Here is a 25,296-nt window from a genome sequence, read left to right on the forward strand (position 1 = left end):
AATGTGTCTTCACTTCAGATACATTCCAATCATGGATGGATGAGCCAACAAATCATTGATCTTCCTCCTACTTTTGAAGATGGCTGTGTATAAATGACTCTGACACAGAGGCCAGTCGCGACTCCACTTCCCTCTCCACTTGGATAGCCAAAATGAAGCATCTTTTGAAGAATTTCTGTGGGAAGAGGCCTCACAAGAAATCACAGGTTAGAAATAGTCTAGTTTCTCATTTCTGTGTTATGGTTTAAATCTGAGGAGAGTTGAATTTGCCTTTCAGCCCTAAGATAAAAATATAAGAAATGTGACCCAAACCGTGGGGAACGTAAATTCCTTCAGTGTTCTCTTGTCCAGGAAAACTTGGAACTCTGAAATTAAGGGAGAAAGAAGCTATAAAATGGAGGAATTATCTCCAAACTCTTTTAGAGTATACTTGGATGCACTTTTGGATATACTTGTCATTTTTGTTTTCGCATCTTTATTTGCCAATGTGGGGGTCTTACAGTTGGATCTAAGAACAAGCCTTCAGAAATAAGACTTGCCGATAGCCTGGGGAAATTAGAAAATATGTCAAATTTCCTTGGGCTTTTGCACTTTTAACTGAAGTTATAAAAATACCCATTATAGGTGCTAAGCTGTGATATTCAGCACTAATAGTTAGCAGTGAAAGTTAGATGGGACTTAAGGCACAAGACAGTTTTATGTCGACATTCTGTTTTCCTAAGTGTCTTTCACCTACAGAGTTGCTTTGGGGGTTCAACTGAGGGCCCTTCTGGTTGACAGCAACAGAAACCCAAGCCAAAGGAGCTTAATGAAAGCAAAAAGGGTCTATTAGCTCACGGAAGGGAAAAACCTGAAAGTAAGCCTACTTGCAGGACCCTTTGTCTTATTGCATTAGGTCCAGTCCTTCACGTGGTGAATGTTGGTTTATTCTTCCCATAGGAATGAGCTGGTGAGAAGCATAGACACGGCCCTTACACTCCACGACATTGACTGCTGGGTGTAGGTGTGTGGCTCAGCAGGTGTAGATGGATGAAAGATGCTTTTAGTTGTTGACACTTAAACTGTAATAATATAGCAAATATATTAGCAAATATATAATGATCTATTTTTCTGGACCTCAAGCAGAAGTGAGTCCTGAAGAGTCAAGGCAGAAGGCAGAAGGTATTCCTAAGATGGCAGTATTTCAATTACAGGCAGTCTTTTTGTAACATAACTCCTAAATCTACAGCCTGGGTTAGTATGAAGCTGAGGTGAGACAAAGGTGAGACTCTGTTTCCTGTTTTCTAATTTGGGGCTCTATGACTTAGATCTCTGTCATTGAGGAGGAAGAGGCCACATTGTGGCTTGGGTACAATAATACTCTCAAACAAAAATCAGGAAATTTTACTTGAAAAACGTAGACTTTTCTAATTTTTAAATTTAAATGCTTATACCCCTGTCTTAATAAAGAAAACATATAATAAATATTAAATAAATATATTAAATTATTGAATAAAATGAAATAATAAAATATTTGCTGAGGGATATGATAACTAAGGGCTTCCCTTGTGGCTCAGCTGGTAAAGAATCCACCTACAATGCAGGAGACCTGGTTTGATCCCTGGGTTGGGAAGATCCCCTGGAGAAGGGAAGGCTCCCCACTCTAGTATTCTGGCCTGGAGAATTCCATGGACTGTATAGTCCATGGGGTTGCAAAGAGTTTGACATGACTGAACAACTTTCACTTTCACTTTCATGATAACTAAATAATATTAAACAAAAATTGAGGGATTTGCCTGGTCATCCAGTGCTTAAGAATCTGTCTTCCAATACAGGGTACCTGGGTTCGATCCCTGGTCAGGGAACTAAGATTCCCACATGCCATGGGGCAGCTAAGCCCGTATGTTCTAGGGCCCACATGCCACGACTAGAGAGGCACCTGTGCCACAACAGAAGATCTCAAGTGCTGCAACTAAGACCTAACACAGCCAAATAAATAAATACGTATTAAAATAAAAATAAAATGAAATTAATTTTTTTTTTAAATTGGGAAACTTGGCACACAGTTTCTATTTATTAAATTTAAATATTTCTATGCCAGTCTGAAAGAAAATATTCAGTTCGGTTCAGCCGCTCAGTTGTGTTTGACTCTGCGACCCCATGGACTGCAGCACGCCAGGCCCCACTGTTCATCACCAACTCCCAGAGCTTACTCAAACTCATATCCATAGAATTGGTGATGCCATCCAACCATCTCATCGCCTGTCATCCCCTTCTCCTCCTGCCTTTAATCTTTCCCAGCATCAGGGTCTTTTCAAATGAGTCAGTTCTTCACATCAGGTGGCCAAAGTATTGGAGTTTCAGCTTCAGCATCAGTCCTTCCAATGAAAATTCAGGACTGATCTCCTTTAGGATGGACTGGTTGGATCTCCTTGCAGTCCCAGGGACTCTCGAGAGTTTTCTCCAACACCACAGTTCAAAAGCATCAATTCTTCCATGCTCAGCTTTCTTTATAATCCAACTCTCACATCCATACATGAGTACTGGAAAAACCATAGCTTTGACTAGACAGACCTTTGTCAGCAATGTAATGTCTCTGTTTTTTAATATGCTTTCTAGGTTGGTCATAACTTCTTCCAAGGAGCAAGCATTTTTAATTTCATGGCTGCAGACACCATCTGCAGTGATTTTGGAGTCCAAAAAAAAAAAAGCCACTGTTTCTATTGTTTCCCTATCTATTTGCCATGAAGTGATAGGACCGGATGCCGTGATCTTAGTTTTCTGAATGTTGAGTTGTAAGTATTAAATAAATGTACTAAATGATTAAATAAATAAAAATGAAATAATTCATAAATAAGATCTTTATGGAATGATAACTAAATGATAGTAACCAGATATTAAAATATATTTATTAAAGTAAATAGCTCAGAAAATTCACACTCTGCTAGAATAGCTGGGCTTACAGTCATTGTGTTAGTTTTCTATTGCTGTATAACAAATTGCCACAAATTTAGCAGCTTAAACTAACACAAATGAAGTATATCACAGTTTCTTTAGTTTCTGAAGTTGGGCACAGAGGGTCTGGGGAAGCAGAAGTTTCCTGTGATCTGTGATAAGGGATGAGGAGGTAGGGAGGAAGTGGCAAGCCCAGAGGGTGGAGAGTGTCTTGGAGATGGTTCAGGAGCTCAGAGCTGATGTTAAGTGCAGCAGGAACAAAGTCAGCATTTCAATGGGAAGAAGGTCAGAGGCACTTCAGAGAAGAAACAGTGGCAAAGTCTGACCTTGCCCCGTTGGATGCGTGGTGGTGCCCTTGGGAAAGACAGGGGAGCAGAAAGGGGGAGCACATTGTCTTGGAGGGAAAGAAAGACAATGGATGCAAGTCTGACCACATTTCATTCCAACTGCCTGTCATTCATGCAAATGAAGACGTCCAGTGGACAGTTGGGATACTGGGTCAATAAGGGCATGGTAAGAAACTATCCAAGGACACAGTAGGGGCTGACTAGGTGAAAGGGTAATGAGAGAGCACAAGGGAAAAGAAAGAAGTGATGTGGAGCCTTTGCAACAGTGCTTAACAAGAAGTATGTACTCGGGCAGCTTCAGAGGAGCTTCTGCAAACTATGGATCTGTAGACCCCATCGCCAGCATCCTGAATCAGTCTGGTTAAGCACCCCTGGTCCATCGAGTAGAGACATGGGCTATGTATCCATAGGCTCTGCGTCCTTGGATTCAACCAACCACCGAGAGGAAATGTTTCTTAAAAAAATCCAGAAAGTTTCAAAAAGCAACACTTGAATTTGCTGTGTGTTTGCAACTATTTTCTTAGTGTGCATGCCTGCTAAGTTGCTTCAGTCGTGTCTCTTTGCGACCATATGGACTGTAGCCCGCCAGGCTCCTCTGGATGGGGTTCTCCAGGGAAGCATATTGGAGTGGGTTGCCATGGTCTCCTCCGAGGGATCTTCCCAGCCAGGGGTTGAACCCACATCTCTTATGTCGCCTGCATTGGTGGGCTGGTTCTTTATCACTAGTGCCACCTGAGAAGCCCTGTTTACTTAGCATTTATAATTTATAATACATTTACTTAGCATTTACATTGTATTATGTATGATAAGTTATAAATGAGTTAAAGTATATGGCAGGATGTGCATATTTATATGCAAATAATGTGCCATTATATAGGGCACTTGAATTTTGGTATCTGCTGGGGTCCTGGAATGAATACCCCGGAAATACCCAAGGACAAGTGTGTAAGAGATTGTTCACAAACTTGGCTGGGGCATTTCAGGAAGTTGTAAGAGCATAATTATATAGTGAGTTGGGATAGAAGAGCCTCGAGTAAGTTCAAAAAAGCTATTCTAGAGCAACAGTTTAAGATGCGAGGAGATGGACCCATCAATAGGGTGTTTTGTGAGAAAACAGAACATGGTAGGAGACAGATCAACAGATCAACAAATGAAGGAGGGAATGTGGGAAATGATGATTATCCCCAAACTCCAAGAGTTTCCTATTTGACCTGAATTCAGTAGGACTCACTTACTGAATGAGAGTATTTCTTCCCGGGGAGAAATTAATTTGTACATTCATTCAGCCCAGATTCACTGAGCACTTACTATATTTCAGATAGTGTTCTAGCTGAGGAGGATAAAGCTGGGAGCAAGAGGACAGGAGCCTTCCCTGTCTCTTAGGGCTCACCTTGAGACGAATGCAAGACACCTGAGCATCTAACACGTAAAGCTTCAGATAGTGATCTGTTGAAGGTAAAGTAGGGTCAGGGGTCCTGGGTGGTTCTCCCTGGAGGGCGTATGCAGGAAGGACTCTCTGGAAGGGACCTTTGAGACCTGTGATAAACGCTTGGAGCAGAGCTTTGGAGGCAAAAGAAGAATCGAGTGAGACTAGAACACGGCGGTGTGGATTTGTCTGGTGTTCAGACGCGCAGTCGTGCCTGACTCTTTGCGCCCGCACGGACTGCAGCACACCAGGCTTCCGGTCCTTCACCATCTCCCCGCGAGTTTGCTCAAACTCATGCCCATCGATCGAGCCCATGATGCCATCCAACCACCTCGTCGTCTGTCGTCCCTTCTCCCCTTCTCCTCCCATCTTTCCCAGCATCCGGCTCTTTGCTAACGACTTGGTTCTTCGCATCAGGTGGTGCGGATAAGGGAAGGCACAAAGGTCTTGGGCGGAGCGGGCAGGATGAGAAATCAGAGTGACGGGTGAGAGTCAGCCAGGGCCAGAGCGCTTGCAGGTCTGAGCGCCCGTGATGGTTAAAGAACTTTCTGGCTGCCCCGCGAGGGACGGACTGAAGGGGGCAGAGCGCAGACCGTCCGTGTATCAGGCGCCTTATTTCGGACTTTCCCTGCCACCTTTAAGTCCTCCAAGGAAACTGCCTGTTTATTTGAACGCGAACTTCCCTCAGGTGTTCCGGCAGCTTAGGTAAAGGCAGGTCCCCAGGTCAGCCGCTGGACCAGGTGACTGATCCGGCGCCCGGAGGCGGGCCTGGGGCTCCCTGACTCCGCGCGAGGGATGCGCTCGGGTCGCGCCTCCTTCGCCCTGGCGCCGTCCACCTCCGAGCGGCCTTGCCCTGACCTGCTTCCCGGGAATGCCGGGCCCGCCTCTCGCCAGTCCCAGCGGGACGTGAGCTCCTCTGGCTTCTAGCGGGGCTCCCCGGCAGCTCGCACTGGGGATTCGGGTCCAAAACCCACCCTCTGGCCTCGGCTCGCTGAAAGGGGGCGGGTGGGGGCGCGAACCTTATCTCGGGCTCCGCCTCCGGGGCCGGGAGCGTCCCGCGCGCTCCGCACCGGCCGCCCGGGGCAGACGGGCTCCGGGCTCCGGGAGGGGAGGGCGGCCGACCCGCTCCGGCCCAGGTGGTGGCAGGGCCGCGGCCGGTCACTTCCAGGACCCCCGGGCCCGCGCGGGGCTCGCCGCTGCCGCGACAGCACCCCTGAGCAGGGACGCGCGCCAGGTAAGGCGGCCCCTTCTCCCCTGTCCCTGCCGTGACGGCAAACCGGGGACCTCCGGCTGGAGCTCCCGCGTCTGCAGGGTGCAGTTTCCTCCCGCGCGTGCGGAGGCAGCGGGTGAACCGGCAGGCAGAGTCGGCGCCCAGGATGGAGGCTGGGACCCGGGATCTGTCCCGCAAAGTTCCTGGGCGGTCGCATGATCCCCGGAGCCTCTCTGGACTCTGATTTCTGCTCGGAGCATTCTGGCCTCTGAAAATGGATGGTGCGCGGTGATTTACTCCCCTAAGCTCAGCTCTCTGGGCCGGGGTCTTTCTAGAAGGGGCTCTGGTGTCCGCACGTGCGGCCCCGGGAGCGTGTTGCCGAACGCGGGGTGGCGGGGTGTGCACGGTGCCCCGCAGGTTCTCTGGGACTGCGGCCTTGGAGGCTCACTCAGGGGAGCGTGAAAAATCCGGGGCCGGGACGGCACCCAGTCAATTGTATCGGAATCTGTGGGAGTGGGCTACACACTTCCCAGGTGACTGCCAGGTGGTGTGGCTTTGGGAACCAGTGGGTGACAGCCTTGCTTCTCCAAGCAAGGGGCGTCTCTTGGCAGCAGCAGCAGCCTCCCCTGGGAACTTTCAGAAATGCAAACTCGGGGGGCCCGCTTGGGAGGCACAGACTATCCGAATCTGAAACTGCGGAGTAGGGACCAGCCCTCTGTGTGTTCCTGGACCCTGCAGGTCATGCTAGCGCTGGCTCACTGTAGAGGGCTCTGGGTCGGGTTTCAGCGGAGGGAAGGGCAGACGCCTTTGGATCTCCTTCCAGAGAAGGGAGGAAACAGACCCCTTTTCTGAAAATCTTAGATATTTATCAGTAGGGTTCTACCCATATTAAAAAAAAAAATGTCGCGGACTTTTGGAGAATTCTGAAAAGGGCGGAGACTTAGCCATCACCTGGAGCCAGTTTTCCTGTAGTAAACATTTTCTATTTTTAAGAGTTGAAAGGGAGCCAAAGAAGACATGCACCTAAGAATCTCCTGGCTGCAATAACACCAACGCTTGGCCCCTGATGGGGCTGCTCCCTATCATCCCTGTCATCAGTACACGTTACAGGACTCATATGAGGTATGAGCAACTGGAGGTTTCAGGGATTCATGCCAGTTCTCCAGAGTGCAAGGAAATTCAGCCTTGCAGATCTCTGAATTTTCTGAGTGGCTCCTTGTTTTTTTTTTTTTTAGATAGAGATCTGAGATTTCAAAATTTTGGCCAAAAAAAAAAAAATTCCAGCTGTTCATAAGTCGTTAGTACAGAAATAGAATGACTTTGCAAATAGGCTTAAATGGATCTGAAAATCTGATGTTGGAAACAAAGCTAGAAGAGGCGTGACTGTGGTCCTAGCACATGTGTGCTGGGGTGAACACTGCTCGAACAGTTGCTTTTCAAGCTGCTATTGTCAGAGCCAATTTGTGATGAAGTATAAAGACCTTTAAGGGGCAGGTTCCAAGCTTGTGTTTAGAGAACTGGGGGGAATACAGGTTGTGGTGAGGACTAGGAGCCTCAATCTGAGGCCCAAGCTGAAGGTTCAAGATCTGTTCTTCTGATTCTCTGAGCTCTGGGGCAGGGGTATAACTCTGTGAGCCTCACCTTCCTCATCTGCAAAATGGGCACTGCTGCAGTTCTTGTGTTGTCAGAGTTAAAGGAAATAATGCTTCCAGCATAGTCAATGAAATATTTGCTAGTCCGAAATGTGCTCACACACACAGACACACACTCCAACTAAAAAGAAAAGAAAGATCTAATTCCCAAACACTTTGAATGAAAACTATGTTGAGAACATGGTCACATTTTTTATTTCCATGTATTTACGTGTCAGCCTCACCCTTAGAATTTACAGTTTTTCCTTCTTACTAGCATCTGAATATATGGACATCCTCTAATTATCTTCCTAATTTTTGCTCTCTGTTTTATATAGAACTTTCTAGAAAAAAATTTTTTCTAGTAGATTATCTTCAAGTCAACAGCCTAGTTTTTAATCTACCCACTGTGTATGGTAAAGGTTTTACCATCTGGTGGAATTTATAATCTTCACATTCAAATTTAAACAGCCTTAAATCTGGCTCTCCAGAATATCATTCCTTATAAAAGACAGTTCAAATGGTAGGCCTGGCATGCTGTGGCTTCCAAGAACATCAGTTTAGAAGTCCTACCTGGTGTTTCCTAGGTTCTTGAGAGAGAAAAAATGAAACCTATGCAGTTATATCAAGGTTTGTTCAAGACAGTGTGAGAGAGAGCAAGTTAAGGACACAGCAAGGACAAGCCTCAACTGGCAGAAAGGGCAGGTGAGGCCATTGGACTGTCCTTTTCTTTCTTAGCTGCAATAATTTCACAATGCTTCAGAACCACACACAGAAGAAGCAACTCCTTTTACAATATTTGATTGGAACTGATCTGGGCGATCCTCTTAGAACCAAAGAGTTCTAGTAAAGAAAAAAAAATGGGGATTAATTCCAAAAAATATGCCACTTGACTCTGTACTTTGAAATGCGTCTCGATTCACCTTTAAGTTTAGTGATAAGTTGACTATTATATTTCCAACTTGGGATGCAATTTTAGGACTCATCTTCCATCTTTAAATGTAAGAGATTGTACTCTTTCTGTTAACAGTCTTCTGTGACTTCTAGAAGACTAAATATAATACAGGTTTCAGTGCATAAACATCTTGGTTACTCCATTCAGGAAATCAGGTCTTCATTAGGATACTTTGGAAGTTACAATGTAATGTTATTAAATTGAATATGATTAGAATTTAATGTTATTAAATTAAATGTAATTGTAACTTAATGTAAGTAGGGTTTTCTTTTTGGCTTACTATGTATAAGATGAGGAGTGGCTCTGGGCATGAAAAGTGAAGATCAGAGGCACTTCTCTTCATGGGGAAAATGAAGGCATGTGGAAGCAAATTAAAAGGCTCAATAATCAAATTATGTATCCTGGATAATTTAACTCAAGAGCTGAGCATCTGTGATGTTGCAAGTCAGCGACAAGATGAGGCAGCCCAGTGAGTGGCCAGTTTGGAAAGATGCTAATACCCCACGGTGATTTCATGATTCTCCGCTTGCAGGCACAAGGGCTGGAGCAGAGATAATCATAAAGAAGTGAGCTTAATTGCCTTTATTTTTCATAACTTGGCTCACTTAGAAAGGTTCTGATTGTCTTCATTTCAGTCCATTTATTTTGATGGCCCACTTTGTTCCAAAGTTGACGGTTTTACCATTAGGGCCAACCTGGAAAGTCATGTGAGCAAAACACATCACAGGAAAGGGATATAAGTTTTTATTTTGTATTTATTATTTTTGGATTGTATTTCTCAGCATGCAGTAGTAACTCTTTAGTTTGTTTCATTAGCATTCTTGTGGGAAACAAGTTGAAATATTTATTCCTGGCAAGCGATCCAGTCTCATGAAAATGAGAATTGGCTCTGTGGCTGAGCCTTCTCCATCTCACAGTTATGGACACACGCTTTTCAACCACAATGCCAAGCCTTGAGTCCTGACTGTCACTTACTAGTTGTTTGAACTTGGACCAGTTGTGTAACCTTTCTTTGTTTCTGTTTCCTCCTTAGTAAAATTGGGGTGAATGCATACTAAGTCGCTTCAGCCATGTCTGACTCTTTGTGACCTCATGGACTGTAGACCCCAGGCTCCTCTGTCCATGGGATTTCCCAGGCAAGAATACTGGAGTGGGTTGCCATGCCCTCCTCCAGGACACCTTCCTGACCCAGGGCCCAAACCTGTGCCTCTTAAGTCTCCTGCTTTTGGCAGGTGGGGTTTTTTTTTTTTTTAAACCACTGGCACCACCTGGGAAGCCCTAAAATTGGGGAATAGTACCTACATCAGGGGGGTTATCATGAGGAGTAAATGTGTCAACGAACATAAAGTTCTACTAACAGTAAATGCTTAATAAGTATTTCCTATCATTCCACCTTGGAGGTTAATGGTTTAAGCTGATGCTCTCTTTTTCTCTTTTCACCTCTGAAAGTTAGATTCTGAAAAGGCAGTGCTAATTCAGGTTATGTCATTTGATGCTTTTTCTGTTTAAGCTAGTAAGAGAATTTGTTTCTGAATAAATGAAGTCCTTCAACTTTCTTGGAAAATAATACAGACTTTTGAACAACATTCTACAAGTTCCCAGATGCTGCTACTGCAGGCCTGAGACCACACTCGGAGAATGACTGCTTCACCCACTAGGTCCCAGACTGGACTAAACATTGGAATCACCTGAGATCAGAGCTGTAGCATGTTGATGCCCAAACTGATTGAAAAGTTAATCAGTTGGGTTAATTTATTGTGAAATGTAGTTGTCATGTGCTTTGAAAAAGAGAGGCTGTGTAACATTACACCTTACCCGTCTATATGGAATTCCTATGCACTCATAGCATTTTTAGGGATATTATGATTTGTCCAACTGAAATGGGGAAACAGTCTTGGGGACCTCATTCTTGGCTAAATGCTCAGGAACAGTCGGTGATGGCACCAGATAACAACAGGCTTCCTGTATTTTGCTCAGTACATTTTTCATTCAACTGCCTTGTCTTCTGAAAAATCAGATAATGTGGCAGAAGCACATAATCCCAGATAAAGTGCCCTAGGAATCCTATGGACCTGCCTGTCTCCCTTGACCCAGTTTGATTTTTGATTTCAGGGTTATTTATTGAAAAGCTTTTCTAAATGAGAATTCACTGACATCACCATAGCCAAGTGTAAGAAAATAAACATACAGCTAGCCATTGTGAAAAGGATAAGTTTTTTCTAGTTAGGTTAAGGATCTAGTTGAGTTTTTCCTCTTTGCTGTTACTTTAGCAGTTTGGCTTTTACTAATGAAAAACTCAGAGGTATCTTTGAAAATTTCAGGAAACGTGGACAGTTTTCTCAAGTCCAAGTTTGGTGACCTTCTGGGAATCCTGCCAGGTTCTTGTGTTTGATTCACCGTTTAATTTTTGTTTTGACTTGTCTTGTTTTGATATAGGTCAGTGTAGCCATGATTGCAGTGTTACGTTACCTGTTAACTGTTGGTTTTTACAGTTATTGGTGTCAAAAAGAAAAGATTAAGAACTGATACGATTTTCTTTTTAAATTCTAAGTAAAAACTTCTAGTGAAGTTTGAGCTTTATAGGAAGTTCTTCTAAATATATTCTTTGGAAATGTAGCCTTTTGCATTTTTATTATGTAACCGGGGTAAATACAAACAAACACACAGAATATACATTTTATATTTTTATGGTAACTTTCAAATCTATAGATGATTCAATGAAACAAAGTATTGAATGTTTTACAAATGCTAAACCTTGCTGTATTTCTCTACTGAATTAAGAAGAGGCAGTTTGATTCCAACTCAAGGGGTTGTCTAGGCACTCACCAGTACCCAGAATTAGATACAATATTAAAGATAAGGAAAGGAGGAACATTCTTTGTAAGTGTTTGGCCAATAATCACACTGTGGTGAAGTGTCTGTCCAGCTTGACTGTCCCCTGGGATTCAGAGAAGTTACTTTATTTAGTTTAGTAAGTCTATTGAAAGCCAATTGGCAGTTTTCTTTTTTCAAATGGAAAGCTCCTTGAAATTTATTATATAAAAATAGCACTTTGTACCTATTTTTAAGTGAAAAAATGTATAAGGCAAAAATAGTTTTGATTTAAATTTGTGAAAATCAACAAGCATGGCATGATGTGTCATGTCACTGTGTTTCTTTTCAAACCATTTTGACTCTCATTTAACATAATGTCTTGAATTAATCTTTAGAAAGGGCTGAATATGATTTTTTAAAAAAATTATTGAAATATAGTTGATTTCCAATATTAAGTTAGTTCAAGGTGTACAGCACAATATTCAGTTATGCATATGTATGAAATATATATATGTGTATATATAGGTATATATGTTCTTTTATAGGTTATTACAAGGTATTGAGTGTAGTTCTCTGTGCTATCCAGTAAGTCCTTGTTATCTATTTCATGTACAGTAGTGTATATCTGTTAATACCAAACTCCTGATTTATCCCTCCCCCCTTTCCCCCTTTGGTAATGGTAAGTATGGTTTTTGTTTCTGTGGGCCTATTTCTGTTCTGTAAATAGGTTCAACTGTATGATGCTTTTTAGAGTCGACATATAAGTGGTGTCATATGGTCTTTGTCTTTCTCTGCCTGACTTACTTCACTTAGTATATAATCTCTAGGTCTATCCATGTTGCTGCATATGGCATTATTTCATTCTTTTTTATGGCTACTATTCCATTCTGTATGTAGACCATATCTTTATTCATTGACAGATTATAGCAGCACTGTATGCAATAACCAAGACATGGAAGCAACCTGTGTCCATTAGGAGATGAATTTGATTTGAATTTATATTATGGCAAGAAGTGGAGAAGTTAGCCCAGAGGGAGGCACTGTGGAGAAGAGAAAAACCCAAGGTCCTGAGAATGCGGATGACTCCTGCACTTCTCTGGAGGAACTTTCCTTTTTTTTTCTGACACTGCCTTTCCGTCCTTTCATAGTTCCTTTTCTTTTCTTTCCCTGTTGAAATCACTTGTTAGCCAGCACTTCTGGACTAAGGTTTGAAATGAGAGAGAGTGAAAGATGCTTTGTGAGGAGCAGAGATGCCAAGGTAACTGTCTTAGGTAGAGTGGTTCATACATTTCCTACTTAAGTCTCTTTGGAATGAGGAGGGAGCAGGGATAGAAAGAAAACGTGGGGTTCAGAACTCTTTGTTTTTTCCTTTATCTTTCCTTTTTTTAAAAAAATTATTTACTTAGTTATTTTTTACTTTACAATACTGTATTGGTTTTGCCATACATCAACATGAATCCACCACAGGTGTACATGTGTTCCCAATCGTGAACCCCCCTCCCACCTCCCTCCCCATACCATCCCTCTGGGTCATCCCAGTGCACCAGCCCCAAGCATCCTGTATCCTGCATCGAACCTAGACTGGTGATTCGTTTCTTAGAACTCTTGATGAGATATGGAGGCACATGGAAACTTATTTAAACTCTTGTATAACTTAGTGGCGGCAAGTTTGTCAATGTGGAATGTGACCTACAATCTAAGTTATATGTTGTTTTCCTTCTGCCATTTGAATAATAGTAATAGTATTTGTACATGAAGTACTAAATAAGTGGACATACATTATTTCCAAGAAGGCTATGGACCAGGAAATGGGAAACCTGGTTTCTCATCCCAGTCTACCACTAACTTACTAAATTGGTTGCTTATCAGAAAAGCCTGTAGTAAAACAGACTTGGTAGGCGTGATTGTAAAGTCTTCTTTCATTTTCTTTTTCTTGGTGAAAAGCACCATTTGAGACCATCATGGATCATATGAAGAGTTGTAGCTTAGACCATCTGTGTTCAGAGGTGAAGTCAGTTTGAGTAAAACCCTTTAGGAAGTTAGTCTCTGGAGAAATGTAGCATTCCTTCCAAAAATTCCTATAACAATATTCGTGAATGTTTACTGAAGATGGATGTTACTGTGCATGGGAAATAATGAGATAGCAGATCTTTTTATTTCACGAAAATTGTATTTTCCTTTTCATGATGCCTAAACAAACTTTTTTGGCCTCCATATGGGAATTATATAAAACATACTCACTGGTCTTTTCAACACTTGGAAAAAAATTCTTATTCTTAAGTATGGGTTTATAAGTGAAATCATGTTTATATGAGTAATCATATTATATTTTTGAGCTCAAAATTGTATGTTCTCAAAATGTTAACAGCTGCATTTTGGAGGTAGTATGATAGATATTTTCTTTCCTGATTTTCTTTGTTTCCTCTATTTTTTAATACACATGTATTACCTTTATAATGCAAAAAATAAATACATAACTACATGCTTTTTAGAGGAAGCATATGAAATGGTAATTTTGAATACTAATATAAATGAGAAATAATGGTGTTACAATGTGATTAATTTACATTTCTGTAATTCACAAAGCACTTGTGTGAGATGTACTTTGAAATACCAGGCACACTAATAAGAGATAGTAAAATCTGGTGAAAATGATAGGCGTGATTTTTATTAAAAGCAGAACATCACTTTCTTACTCCTTGTGAGTGCCAAAAGAATATTATGTATTCTAATCCTGTAAAGCCATTGAGGATTATAGCTGAGATTGGGGTTGGGGGGGTTATGTAGTCTTGGCCCTGCCACTTTGCACCTGTGTGACCTTGTTCATGGTTCTTAACCTTTTAAAGCTTAATTTGCCCATCTGTCAAGAGAGGATCAAAGGGCCTACTTCATGCTGTGGTCAAGAGTGTTCAGTGGAATAATTCACACAAACTCTTAAACACAGTGCCTGGCAAGGAAAGGTACTCAAATCAGTTATTACCACAAGTGTAATATTCTTGCTACTTCTGATCTTGTTCACATGTCTGGTTTGGATATCTACCTTGTGGAAAGCTTGCTGCTTCATTAGATGAGGATATCCTCCAGGCAGCCTGGGTCATGGCGGAGAGGTGAACCCAGACTTTCAACCCTTCTCCACTTTGTGCTGGGGATGCAGAGGAGCGTGTCTCCTGAAGCTAGCAGTGCTCTAGGGGTGCCAACAGAGGCTTTGCAGAGCAACTCCTGTGACTCTAAGTACTCATTATGGAGTCTGGGAGGCCAGCATCCTTTGCCATATGGCACAATCCCCAGTGATTGTTGGGTGGAGTTGGAAGTGTCCTTAGGTCTGACCTGCAGCTGCAGGTGGTTTGTCATGAGCTCCTAGATTTTAGCAATTGTAGAGGTCTCGTTGGTCAGGGTCCTGGATAGTCCATCTTATGCATGCATGTGTGAAGTCACTAGAGTCGTGTCTGACTCTCTGCAGCCCTATGGACTATAACCTGCCAGGCTCCTTGGTCTATGGGATTCTCCAGACAAGAATACTGGAGTTGGGTTGCCATGCTCTGGTCCAGGGGATCTTCCCAACCCAGGGATCAAACCTGCATCTCTTTTATCTCCTGCGTTGGTAGGTGGGATTTTTTACAACTAGCGCCACCTGGGAAGCTTGACTACTCCCTCTTTTGGCTCTTTGAAAATTAGAAGATTGCTTCGTTTCCAGGCAGATGCAACTCTGGGTTTCAGTATCCAGTTGCCTCCTCAACTAGAGACGTTTGTGTGGCCATAGCCCAGAATTTTATGTATCTGTATAGGATATGCGTTAATTCATCCACTAGGCAAATATTTTTCCAGCTCTTTCCATGGATTAATTCCAGATCCTAGAGATGCAGCAAAAATGAGACACAATCCCTGTCCTCCAGGACTCACAATCTCTTTGCAAATTTCACTGCGTCTGCTTTGTCTATCAGGGTTGGTATCATATCACGGAACTCTTAACCCTAGTACATTGCTGCTCTCAGTAGAATGCTTCAAAGAGGGTGTCATGGTTGATTTCATATGTTAATTGCTCCCATACCCACTAATCTGAAGGTTTATTATTGGGGGTCCCTGGGTCTATGCTCTTCTCAAAACTGTGATGAACTCTATATGTATAATATATATCAGTAAGTTTCTACAAAGTGTTTAGACTAGGCACATAGTCTACCTATCCAAAAACTAAACAAAAACCCATGATGAACTGAACTGAAGTGATCATGGCTTAAAATAGAAGGAAGTTATGGAGACGCTGGGAAAATCAGAATCAATTATTTTTAGACTACACATGTCAGAGCCTTGAAAAAAAATGTAAATATTTTTGAGCTCTGATTCATTCTCAATTAGTCAATTAAATGAATGTCTGGCCAGTTACCAATATAGGCTAGTGAGAGCCATTTGTGCATCTGTATTTCCTTAACTGTGCCTCGAAATATTTTTAATTTTTAGCTGGATAGTGTGATTTCACATTGGACATTTTTCAGGCAGACCTATTATATCATTAAATGCTAAGCTTGAGTATTACAATGAGTTTGTGTGTTTTAAATGTTTCTCCATCATCTTGGATACGGCTGCCAAGTTGAATTTCATATCTCCTATCTAGAAACCTGCCATGTTATCCATACTTGAGCCTAAAACAGTCTAAGTACGACTAGTGAAGCAATTATAATTTCATATTTTCAAATGCTTTGAATACTAATGACTTTAAGAATAAATGTGTGCATGTTTTCCACTTCATTCCATCTTCAACTTTTCCACAAAGATGAGCGTGTATCATAAAGAGAGCTGCAAGAAGAGCCTCTTTCCCCTTCCTCTCTATAGTTGTTTTCATGTTGCCAATCCTTAAGCAAGGCCAATCTATTTCTCAAGACAGTATCCTCAAGGAATCTGATTATTACAGGGTTGCCATCTTCTCAAATGTAGGGAAGAAGAATCCTAGCCCTGCTTCTCCAGAGGGTAAAACTCTGCTACTTTTACTGTTCAGTTCAGTTGCTCAGTTGTGTCCGACTCTTTTCAACCCCATGGACTGCAGCACACCAGTCTTCCCTGTCCATCACCAACTCCTGGAGTTTACTCAAATTCATGTCCATCAAGTCAGTGATGCCATCCAACCATCTCATCCTCTGTCGTCCCCTCTTCCTCCTGCCTTCAATCTTTCCCAGCATCAGGGTCTTTTCTAATGACTCAGTTCTTCGCATCAGGTGGCCAAAGTATTGGAGTTTCAGCTTCAGCATCAGTCCTTCCAACGAATATTCAGGACTGATTTCCTTTAGGATTGACTGGTTGGATTTCCTTGCAATCCAAGGGATTCTCAAGAGTCTTCTCCAACACAGTTCAAAAGCAACAATTCTTCAGTGCTCAGCTTTTGTTATAGTCCAACTCATATCCATACATCAGTTCAGTTCAGTTGCTCAGTTGTGTCCAACTCTTTGCGACCCCATGGACTGTAGCACACCGGGCCTCCCTGTCCATCACCACCTCCCCGCGATTACTCAAACTCATGTTCATTGAGTTGGTGATGTCATCCAGCGATCTCATCCTCTGTCATCACCTTCCCCCACCTTCAATCTTTCCCAGCACCAATGAGTCAGTTCTTCACATCAGGTGGCCAAAGTGTTGGAGTTTCAGCTTCAGCATCAGTCCTTCCAGTGAATATTCAGGACTGATTTCCTTTAGGATGGACTGGTTGGATCTCTTTGCAGTCCAAGGGACTTGCAAGAGTCTTTTCCAACACCACAGTTCAAAAGCATCAGTTCTTTGGCACTCAGCTTTCTTTATAGTCCAACTCTCACATTCATACATGACTACTGGAAAAATCATAGCTTTGACTAGATGGACCTTTGTTGGCAGAGTAATGTCTCTGCTTTTTAAAATGCTGTCTAGGTTGGTCATAGCTTTTCTTCCAAGAAGCAAGTGTCTTTTAATTTCATGGCTGCAATCACCATCTGCGGTGATTTTGGAGCCCTAAAAAATAAAGTCTGTCACTGTTTCCATTGTTTCCTCATCTGTTTGCCATGAAGTGATGGGGCCAGATGCCATGATCTTCGTTTTCTGAATGTTGAGTTTTAAGCCAGCTTTTTCACTCTCCTCTTTCCCTTTCATCAAGAGGTTCTTTAGTTCCTCTTCACTTTCTCCCATAAAGGTGGTGTCATTGGCATATCTGAGGTTATTGATATTTCTCCCAGCAATCTGATTCCAGCTTGTGTTTCATCCAGCTTGGCATTTCTCATGATGTACTCTGCATATAAGTTAAATAAGCAGGATGACAATATACAGCCTTGACGTACTCCTTTCCCGATTTGGCACCAGTCTGTTGTTCCATGTCCAGTTCTAACTGTTGCTTCTTGACCTGCATACAGATTTCTCAGGAAGCAGGTCAGGTGGTCTGGTATTCCCATCTCTTGAAGAATTTCCCACAGTTTGTTGTGATCCACACAGTCAAAGGCTTTGGTGTAATCAATAAAGTCTACTTTTACTGAAGACAATTTCAAATTTTGACTTTTTTCCTTTTAAAATCTTTCTCCTGGGAGTTGTTTTCTCAGAGCCATTTCTTCACGTGTGCTAACAGGGAAAGAAAGAAGGCATATTTTATTATCTGCAAAAGCTGCAAGAATGGGCTTCAGTTTCTGTGATCATTGTCCTCACTGGGGAGTTGCCCATGTGCTCAGTTGCACAGTCATTTTGTCTGACTCTTTGTGACCCCACGGACTGTGGCCCACCAGACTCTTCTGTCCAAGGAGTTTTCCAGGCAAGAATACTGGAGTGGGTTGCCGTTTCCCACTTCAGGGGATCTTCCTTACCCAGGGATGGAACCCTGTGTCTCTGGCATTGGCAGGCAGATTCTTTATCACTGTGCCGTCTGGGAAGCCCCCATTAGGGAGTTGGAAAGTTTTAAATGCAAAAACAAGGCATTTTGATATATCAAAAGGGCAGAGAGGAGACAAGAGCTCCCAATAAAGCTGTTATTGTCTTTCTTCCCATTCACAAAAAGGAGCCACTGATAATTGTAAAAATGTTGATTCTGTGCTGTGGGCGGGGGGTGGGGGAGGGAGTGATGAGTCAGCAAGCTCCCTGGCTCCCTGGGTACCTGGTAGACTGAGGATGCTTATGGTATGATTGGGAAATGAACTACTTCAAATATAAGTTTGGGAGCAAAGTAAGGCTCCAAATGGTTTAATGCTGGAGGTTGGTGCCAGGGAAGATTTGGTCTGTGTCATACTTTGCTTCATGGAGGAGGTGTGGCATGAGCCTGCTTCTAGAAGCATGGTTCAGTTTAGACACACGCAATAGTCAACATAAATCATAGGGCTGGAAATTACCTTACAAGTAATTGTCATTTGTGATACAAACATTGTTTATATGAATGACTCTTGATGCCTTAATCTCTCCCAATAGCATAACTAATGAGCACATGATCTGATGCCAGATACCGTTAAGGATGGGAAACTTTCAGCTTTAAGCATCCTTATTTATTAAAAATGATTTTCTTAGGTTAAACTGAAAAATTCCTCCTTGGGATGCCCATGCACTGGTCCTTATTCTGTGCTCTAGGAGTAACAGGGACAAAAAAAAATCTCTTCCACTTCAAATCCAGTCATGCCAGGATTTGAAGACAAGTGGACCATGGTATTCTAAAACTGCTTCTTTCTTTCTTTGTCTTTTGCATGGTTTACAGTTACTTCTCCAGCCTGGTCCACCTTCCCTGGACATGCTGAGTATTGATTCTTTCTGACCATTGGTTGCTAAATAGAAAGGGTGTAGCCCTGCTCTTTTCTCACTGTGGCCCAAGAGCAAACTAATTTTTGGCAGCTAGCTCACACAAATGACTTCAGTTTGCCATTAGCTAAGGCCTTTTTGTCTGCTCAGCCCTCCTGCTGTTAGGCCAACGGATTCCTTTTAAGCATTCCACAATCCGAATTTTGGATCCCAGGGTTTTTGTGTAGTTCTTTTGAATTTTGTCTTCTTGTGATTGGTTCATTATTTATCCAGGTGAGATCTTATCCACAGGCTTCCATTCAATCAGTTAGAAATCTTTTTTAGCTTTTCTTTATCTAGAAACTTGATTTGCATGTCATCATTTTCCTCACTCAAATTATGGATAACCAATGAACTTGGCAGGACACATGGCAGAATTCTAAAATATCTCGCCAGAAACCTCTTGCCAGGTTGGCAGCCACTGTTACTCACCACGGGGGAGACATTGGATTAGTTTTATACCCAGACTACATTTATCTGCTCTCATTTTTGAAGTGTCATAAGTACAGTCTCCTGCGTGTATCAGCCTTGTGCGTGTGCGTGCTGTCAGTTCATTCGTGTCTGACTCTTTGTGACTCTATGGACCATAGTCCATAGGCTCTTCTGTCCATGGGATTCTCCAGACAAGAGTACTGGAACGGGTTGCCATACCCTCCTCCAGGGAAATCTTCTTGGCCAGCGATTGAACCCGCGTCTCTTATGTCTCCTGGATTGGTAGGAGGATTCTTTACCACTAGTGCCACAGAGGAAGCCCAATCCTATCAAAAAAGTACAGGTCAAACCATACAGCATAGGGAACTCTACTCAATATTCTGTAATAACCTGTATGGGAAAAGCATCTGTTAAAGAATGAATATGTGTCTATGTATGATTGAACCACCATGCTGTACACCTGAAACTAACAACACTGTAAATCAACTATGCATCAATACCACTTTTTAAAAAAGTGAAAAAAGTGCAGGTCAGTTTAATGTGATTTATTCTTGGTAGTTAAAAACATTGTGTACTGTTTAGGACATATTCCTCTTGTAAGGTTTGTAAGTGCTTGCAAAAAAGAGTGACGTTTAGAATGTTTAACAATCAGAAAAGCCAGGGCACCAGCTTTGCAGCTCGGGCACAGGGCAGTCAGAGGAGATGTCAGGGCAGCCAGCTGACAGCTGATTTAATCCCTCAGCCTTGCAGGTTTCCCAGAAGCCCACATGCTCTTGATCTTCAGTGGCATTTCTTTTCTCCTTTCTGTAAGTTTCTGCTGTTTATTACTTGGGCTTTGAGCACTGGTCTATATCTCACAAATGAAGATATATTGTGAAACAGACTTAAAACTGGGAATGGGTGTGATTTGTTTAAGGGCTTGATGGGAAGGGAGGGTTTATTGAAGGGAGAGCTGGAAATATTTCCAAATACAGGACCTGGAGCCCTTCTGTAGAAATGGTCACTGAAGCAGAGAGGGTGGTGGTGTTTCTGGCTGAGCACAAATCTGTCAATCACAAGCTAACCAGAAAAAGTCTAGACGATGAAGACCAATCAAGACAGATGCTATCTTTTGAGAAACAGTGAAGAAATGTTGCCAAGGGTAAAAGGATTGATTATCTCAAGGAAGGGTAACTCTCATGGAGGGTATGATCTTAAGCAGAAGGAGATAAAGGAGCAGGGTATGGGGGTGGGTGAGAGGAGGCATTTCTTTGGAACCTGAGGAGGTCATTGATGCTGAGGTGAGGGTTTCCATAATGGTGAGTATGTACATACAACTTTATTGAATTTTAGAGAAAATGAATAATGAACATTTGAAGCTGTAAGATGAGTATAATACTTTCTTGAGATGTATGGTCAATAGAAAACAGTAGGGGAAAACCTAGAGTGGGCAGATTTAAGCAGAGAAACATAAACTTTCTGCCGTCCTGGTTAATGTTGTTGTATTGTTCAGTGGCTAAGTTGTGTCCTTCTCTTCATGGTGCCATGGTTTGCAGCACACCAGCTTTCCTTGTCTTTCACTATCTCCCAGAGCTTGCTCAAACTCATGTCCATTGATGCCATTCAACCATCTCATCCCCTGTCACACCTTTCTCCTCCTGACCTCAATCTTTCCCAGCATCAGGATCTTTTCCATTAAGTCGGCTCTTCGCACCAGGTGGCCAAAGTATTGGTGCTTCAGATTCAGCATCAATCCTTCCAATGAATATTCAGGGTTTCTTTAGGATTGACTGGTTTGATCTCCTTACTGTTCAAGGGATGCTCAAGAGTTTTCTCCAGCACCACAGTTCAAAAGCATTAATTCTTTAGTGCTCAGCTTTCTTTACAGTCCAACTGTCACATCCAGATGTGTCTACCAGATGGACTGTTGTTGACAAAGTGGTGTCTCTGCTTTTTAATATGCTGTCTAGGTTTGTTATAGCTTTTCTTCTAAGGAGCAAGCATCTTTTAATTTCATGGCAGCAGTCACCATCCACAGTGATTTTGGAACCCAAGAAAAGAAAATCTGTCATTGTTTCCATTTTTTCCCCATCTATTTGCCATGAATTGATGAGATTGGTTGCCATGATCTTAGTTTTTTGATTGCTGAGTTTCAAGCCAGCATTTTCACTCTTCTTTTCACCCTCATCAAGAAGCTCTGTTGTTCCTCTTTGCTTTCTGCCATTAGACTTGGTATCATCTGCATATCTGAGGTTGCTGATACTTCTCCTGGCAATTTGGATTCCAGCTCATGAGTTATCCAGCCCAGCATTTTGCATGATGTACTCTGCATAGAGGAAAGGGAAATAGCAATCTACTCCAGTATTCTTGCCTGGAAAATCCCATGGACAGAGTAACCTGCTGGGCTACAGTCCATAGGGTGCAAAGAATCGAACATGACTGAGTGCATGCACGCACACACACACACACATACACAGTGTATAGAAGTTAAATAAGCAGGGTGAAAACATACAGCCTTGACATACTGCTTTCCTAATTTTGAACCAGTCCATTGTTCCACGTCTGGTTCTAACTGTTGCTTCTTGACCTGCATACAGGGTTCTCAGGAGACAGGTAAGGTGGTCTGGCATTCCTATCTCTTTCAGAATTTCCCAGTTTTTTTTTTGTGATCCACACTGTCAAAGGCTTTAGTGTAGTCTGTAAAGCAGAAATAGATGGTTTTTTCCCCCTGGAATTCCTTTTCTTTTTCTATGATCCAATATATGTTGGCAATTTTACCTCTGGTTTCTCTTCCTTTTCTAAATCCAGCTTTTACATCTGGAATTTCTCAGTTCACATACTGCTGAAGCCTAACTTGAAGGATTTTGAGCATCACCTTGCTAGCATGTGAAATGAGCATAATTATATGCTAGTTTGAGCATTCTTTGGAATTGCTCTTCTTTGGGATTGGAATGAAAACTGACCTTTTCCGGTCCTGTGGCCACTGCTGAGTTTTCCAGATTTGCTGACATATTGAGTGTAGGACTGGTTAATATTACAGTTTCATTATTGTGAAATATTCCTTCATTACAGAGAATAATGAGTATATCAGTGTGAACGCACATTTCTGCCTTAAGTATTGTGCCATACCTTGCTTGGAAGACCCTTACAGCTCTGTTATTCCAGTGGTGATTTATTTATGGACTATCCTCTATGCAAAAGTACAAAGATTTGTGTCCCTCTGATTTTAGAAATGTTCAGTCCCGCTGGCCATTTCTGAATCTGTGACGGGAAGGAATATTGAATAGAAGGAAGAGGGAGGGTAGGTGTGAGGACGCAATGTGGAAAGTTTTTTGTGGACCATTGTGAATCCCAAATATGACCTTCCAGAAGGTTGTAGGCTATCATTTCACCTCATTTTAATTCCTAAACTGCAAAAGGGAAAGGGGGTGGGGAGAGAGATACCTTAGGAGGTTGGTTATAGATATAATATATAGAATATTATATAGATATAATGTATAGAATATATAGAATAACATATCAACTATACTTTAGTTAAAAATATTAAAAAAAATACCTGAGTTAGGGAGCTCTTCTTCCCTAATGTTTGCCTTGTGTTTATTTTACAGAGTTAGCATTCTTACTAAAAGAAATACTGAGAGGGAAGACAAAGGTTTGCAACACATTAATCAGGTTATTTTTGACTCATTCATAGAGATGATTTAACGGGGGAGAGCAGAGTCTGGTGTTAGCTGTGGATCGGTTGGTGTGCATGTTGTGGTGCTAAAATCCTTAGAAGGGTCTGTGTTGGGAGGGACAATATCAGACAGTTCCCCTGTTACCAGCATCCATTTCCTTTTCTGTCTGATGGACTGAAGGTCTGAGAGTTTGAGGTTCAGTTGGTTGGTGGATCTATCAGTTGGGTTATCAATTCATTGCCTCTTTTTCTTTCTTTCATTTTAGAAAAAGTTTGTCTAGAATGGTTTATTATTCTGTTATTTGTATAAGTAAGACATAGAAAATATTCTAAATGTTCAGTATTAGAGACAAGGTTGATATTTGCATTGATTATGCAATGGCATTAAAAATGGTGTTTAACAGTAAATGTGTCTTTAGATATAAGTAGAAAATAGTAAACAAATTTATATATATAAATGTTCATGTCAAAATATTCAAAGAAAAAAGGATACAGTTTTAAAACTTATTGCTTAGGAAATGAGTATTTTATAAATACAGTATATTCCCTTCTTGGTGCTGTTTAATCATTTTTTGCCTTCTATTTTATGTGGTATGCCTATTTTGTTTTATTAGCATTTTCCCAGTGAATTATTTCTCTGACTGCTTATTTTCAACACTTGTTGTCACTGAATTTTAGGTGGATTTCTTATAAGAAGCATATAGGCAGACTTTAAAAAAAATCTGAAATATTTCTAAATTCTAAATAGTCAAATTTAACTTGTTAAATTTTATTATGATTGCTAATATGTTTGAATTCTTTCTTTGCATCTTACTTTATCTTTCTATGTCTATCTTGTTTTCTTATTCTTTATTATAATTTTTATTCTTAGTTTTTCCATCTTTGTCTGATAATCATGATGGTGTGATCATTAATCTAGAGCCAGACATCCTGGAATGTGAAGTCAAGTGGGCCTGAGAAAGCATCGCTATGAAAAAAGCTAGTGGAGGTGATGGAATTCCAGTTGAGCTATTTCAAATCCTGAAAGATGATGCTGTGAAAGTGCTGCACTCAATATGCCAGAAAATTTGGAACACTCAGCAGTGGCCACAGGACTGGAAAAAGTCAGTTTTCATTCCAATCCCTAAGAAAGGCAATGCCAAACAATGCTCAAACTACCACACAATTGCACTCATCTCACATGCTAGTAAAGTCATGCTCAAAATTCTCCAAGCCAGGCTACAGCAATACGTGAACTGTGAACTTCCTGATGTTCAAGCTGTTTTAGAAAAGGCAGAGGAAACAGAGATCAAATTGCCAACATCTGCTGGATCATGGAAAAAGCAAGAGAGTTCCAGAAAAACATCTATTTCTGCTTTATTGACTATGCCAAAGCCTTTGACTGTGTGGATCACAAGAAACTGTGGAAAATTCTTCAAGAGAAGGAAATACCAGACCACCTGACCTGCCTCTTGAAAAATCTGTATGCAGGTCAGGAAGCAACAGTTAGAACTGGACATGGAACAACAGATAGGAAAAGGAGTACGTCAAGGCTGTATATTGTCACCCTGCTTATTTAACTTCTATGCAGAGTACATCATGAGAAACGTGGGACTGGAAGAAACACAAGCTGGAATCAAGATTGCCGGGAGAAATATCAATAACCTCAGATATGCAGATAACACCACCCTTATGACAGAAAGTGAAGAGGAGCTAAAAAGCCTCTTGATGAAAGTCAAAGTGGAGAGTGAAAAAGTTGGCTTAAAGCTCAACATTCAGAAAATGAAGACCATGGCATCCAGTCTCATCACTTCATGGGAAATAGATGCAGAAACAGTGGAAACAGTGTCAGACTTTTTTGGGGGGGCTCCAAAATCACTGCAGATGGTGATTGCCGCCATGAAATTAAAAGACGCTTACTCCTTGGAAGAAAAGTTATGACCAACCTAGGTAGCATATTCAAAAGCAGAGACATTACTTTGCTGACTAAGGTCCGTCTAGTCAAGGCTATAGTTTTTCCTGTGGTCATGTATGGATGTGAGAGTTGGACTGTGAAGAAGGCTGAGCACTGAAGAATTGATGCTTTTGAACTGTGGTGTTGGAGAAAACTCTTGAGAGTCCCTTGGACTGCAAGGAGATCCAACCAGTCCAT

At 41.8% G+C, this 25,296-nt stretch overlaps 1 protein-coding gene across 1 annotated transcript in view; it reads left to right on the forward strand.

Moving 5' to 3' along the window:
• Positions 1–5,811: 5,811 nt before the first annotated feature.
• The window catches only part of COL21A1 (collagen type XXI alpha 1 chain), a 245,897-nt gene continuing 226,412 nt past the window's right edge, over positions 5,812–25,296 (forward strand). The window contains exon 1 of the mRNA XM_068994096.1: positions 5,812–5,941. The gene's annotated coding sequence lies outside the window, so the exon portion shown is untranslated. The remainder of the gene's footprint in view (positions 5,942–25,296) is intronic.

Source organism: Capricornis sumatraensis, chromosome 22, assembly GCF_032405125.1.
Source record: "Capricornis sumatraensis isolate serow.1 chromosome 22, serow.2, whole genome shotgun sequence".
NCBI lineage: Eukaryota > Metazoa > Chordata > Mammalia > Artiodactyla > Bovidae > Capricornis > Capricornis sumatraensis.